The sequence below is a fragment of the Heterodontus francisci genome, chromosome 28 (genome assembly GCF_036365525.1).
Source record: "Heterodontus francisci isolate sHetFra1 chromosome 28, sHetFra1.hap1, whole genome shotgun sequence".
Classification (NCBI taxonomy): domain Eukaryota; kingdom Metazoa; phylum Chordata; class Chondrichthyes; order Heterodontiformes; family Heterodontidae; genus Heterodontus; species Heterodontus francisci.
The window spans coordinates 62,155,624-62,159,787 of NC_090398.1; positions in this window are offsets into that span (position 1 = coordinate 62,155,624).

The window sequence follows — 4,164 nt, forward strand, 5'->3', positions numbered from 1 at the left end:
TGGACACATTACTCGAGCTGAGATCGAGCCAGCGACGCCCACATCCCACGAACGAATAAAAAAACGCTCCCGAACCAGTCCCCAATTCTTAAGCATTTATCGACGCTCCCTGCCCAGTCCCCAAATCTTATTCATTTAGAAACGCTCCCTGCCCAGTCTCCAACTCTTATTCAATTATAGACACTCCCTGCCCAGTCCCCAATTCTTATCCATTTACAGACGCTTCCTGACCAGTACCCAAATCTTATTCATTTAGAGACGCTCCCTGCCCAGTCCCCCAATTCTTATCCATTTGCAGACGCTCCCTGCCCAGTCCCCAATTCTTATCCATTTACAGACGCTCCCTGACCAGTACCCAAATTTTATTCATTTAGAGACGATCCCTGCCCAGTCCCCAATTCTTATCCATTTATAGACGCCGTTTCGGGAAGCCTCACTGGGAAAAGCTTCACCACCGCCATCCGCAGGGATACAGATGGGATTGTTCCATCTTATTGTGGCCCTGAGGCCCTGCTCCAGAGTGTGAGCCCGCAAAGTCTTCTCGCACTTTGTGAATATCCCGCTCCAACTCCGAACCCGCAGCTCTTGCTGCTGACAAAGCTCTCTACCGCGCCTGCGCGCCCCGCTCCTGTCACAGATAGGGCGGATTCTAGGCCGCTGAGCATTCTGGGTATCACACCTGTCATTAATGCTATTCTTTCAGCTGAAAGGTTTTATTACGTACATTTCATGTCCTGGAATCGTCGTGAGTGTTTTCTTTTGCACCTGTCAGTGCCTGGGAGGATAGAGTCAGCTTCACTTTGTAGCCATGAGTTTCTGGTGTGAGAAAGTGGTGTTTAACTCAGTATATTTCAGTTTTTGGTCTGTGACTGTGGGTATTGTTCAATACCTGTTTGTTTCTGCTATTGCTCTGTGAGTTTCACCACATATCTTTCAACAACGTGTTTGTGAGCATCAGCTTTTGTCGAGATCTATCAGTTTCTGAGAAGTGAGAAAGGGTTTGATTCTATCCCTATCAGTTTCTGTTACATGCATGTGTCTTTAATCTGCACCTCCTCTGAGTGTGTCTTCGTCTCTGTACTTGTTGGTGAATATGTGTTTTGCTTTGTATCTCTCAGTCTTTGAAGTGTGAGCCTGGGTTTGTACCTAATTTCCTTTGTACCTTGCAGTTGGGATATGAAAGAAAGAATTTTACACGTTACCTGCCAACTGCTGCTACGTGACTGTGGGTTTCACACTGTATCTGTCAATTTCTTGTCTGGTAATGCGAAGTTTACAGTGTACCTGTCAGTTTCTAGTCCAGGACTGATTGGGTTTACTCTGTCCCTAGCATTCGCTGGTATGTTAGTGTGGGGTTTACATTGTACCTGTCAGTTTCTTGTATGTGAGTGTTGATTTCACTCTGAAAAGAATCATAGATCATAGAATAGTTACAGAACAAAAGGAAGCCATTCAGCTCATTGTGCTTGTGCTGCTTCTCTGCACGAGCAACTCAGCTCATGCCACAGACTCATGTATTCCATGAAAACATGCAATTTTTTTCACTTCAGATAATTATTTTATACCATTTTGAAAACCATGGTTGAATCAGCCTCCATCACACTCTCAAACAGTGCATATCAGATCTTAACCACTCGCTGTGCAAAAGAAGTTTTTCCTCATGTTGCCTTTGGTTCTTTTGCCATTCACCTTAAATTGTTGTCCTCTGGTTACAGAGCCGTGAATAATATTCCCCATTGCTTTCTCAGCTCTGATGGATTGTGAAGCGGGAGATGGCCAGAAGTCCCACTGAGCCGCACTGACCCCGAGCAGGGAATGAAATGAGATGAAGTTCAATCTTTCACAGCGAGATGCTGCAGAGAGATAAGAGTCCTGAATCAAAGTGAGACTTTCTCATACTTTTGCTGAATTTCATTTCAAACACTCCTTGTACTCTCTGCTAATGAAGCCTTAAAAAAGGGAAAAACAAAATGGCACTCAAACTCACCACCCTGAAATTAAAAGTTTCATGTTTGACTGACTGAACTGTCACTTCTACTCGGTCTCTTATTGGATGGATGCAACTGTATTCTTCAACGCAGGGGTGGCATTCAAATCCTCCCATGGGTCCACATCTCAGACTGAGTTCCATGTTGTAGACTCAAGCAAAGGAAATCTGTTCAGTTCCAAAACTATCAGCGAAATTGAAGCTCATTACAATCATCATCATCAGAGGTCAGAACTACCTGGTGAAAGAAGACAATCTGAAGAAGGATCCACAATTATTCAAAGGCATCGACAAAGTGAAAAACAAGAAAATCGATGAGTCAATGCAAGCCAAACAACAGAAACACTGAGGTATTCCATTCCATTCCAGTCCAGAACCCAGTCCTGTTGTTTTTGGAGACAGGTCACAATTACTGCAACAACTTTATATTCCCACTTGGCTATCTGTACATTTAGTTAATCATCTCTTTGAATCCATCTCTCTGGTCCTCAAGCAGGCTCCATATGGAAATCAATTCCGCCTTCTGCAAGGCTGAAACCAATCAATGACCTTAAACTAAAAATGCCAAAGAAGAAGGGCTTGTCTAGGATTTGAACCCAGGATCTCTCACACATTAATTAATCACTCACCCTAAGCAAGAATCATACCCCTAGATCAACATGCCGCTGATATCAGAACTTTCTTTTAGCTCCTGTGGAATTTCACTGGCAGCCAAAGCCGATCATCCATTTTTTTTACAGAGCAAAGCAACATCCTGCAAATTCTGAAATAAAAACAGAAAGTGTTGGAAATGTTCAGAAACTCTGGCAGCATCTGTGGAGAGAGAAACAGAGTTAACCTTTCAGTGCGTTTACCTTTTGTCTGAGCCATCCTTTCACACTGCTTCTGTCCACCCAATCTCACTTTCTATTCTGTCTAGATTCCACCCACTCACTACCTAAATACATTTATCATGAATTCCTCATATCTTTTAATAATGACAATTTTATATTTCTGGCCTTTGCTTTGGACTCCACCACAAGTGGAATCATGTCTCCATCAACCCAATCAAACCCATTCACTATTTCCTCACATTGCAATGTTTCTTTCACCCTGACAGACGATGGAATTTCTGCTGCTTGATTGCAGTTCTTGCTTCCTGCCAGTAGATGTCACCTCACTCCAGTGCAGTGAAGGTGACAAATCTGAGAGCACACAACAAGAAGTAATTGTTCACGTTGTTCATTGTTCAGTGAACAGGTCCCTCTATTCCTGCACACTCTTTAGAACTGTGCCATTAAGTATATATTGCCTCTCCCTATTCCTTCTGCTAAAATGCATCACCTCACACTAGTCGCTATTAAAATCCATCTGCACCTGTCTGCCCATTCTGCTAGCCTATCACTGTCTTGTTGCAGGTGGTTCATTTCATCCTCACTGTTTGCCACTTCTCCAAGTTTGGTGTTATCGGCATATTTTGAGATTCTACTCTACATTCCAAGATCCAAGTCATTTATCTGTAGCAAATAAAAAGCAGTGGTTCCAGCAGTGACCCTTGGGGAACAGCACTGTCGACAACCTTCCAGTCTGAGAATGAACCATTTATTACGACTTGCTGTTTTCTGTCCTTAAGCCAATTTTCTATCCAATTGGACACTGACCCTCCTATTCCATGAACCTCAATGTTGTTAATCACCCTTTTATGTGTCGCTTCTTAAAATCCACATAAACAACATCCACTGCATGCCCTTCATAAACCTTCTCTGTTAGTTCATCAAAACATGCAGTTAGATTAGTCAAGCATGAACTCCCATTTATAAATCCATGCTCACGCTCCTGAATTAACTCAAACCTCTCCAAGTGACTGTTGATTTTTTCCCTGATTATTCTTTCTAAAACCTTACCCACCACTGCTGTTAATCTAACTGGCCTGTAGTTAGCCGGACTGTCCTTGCACCCTTTCTTGAATAAGGGTGTCACATTTGCCACTGTTTAATCCTCTGACACCTTCCCCGTATCCAGGGAAGATTGGAAGATTATAGAAAGCCTTTCTGTTATCTGCATCCACATTTCCTTTCGCAATCTGGGATGCAAGCCATCCGGACCAGGTAATTTATCTTCCTGAAGCATGACCAGCCTTTTCAGTACCTCCCTCTCTCAATTTGTACCCTCTCCATTGCCTCTACACTCTCCACTTC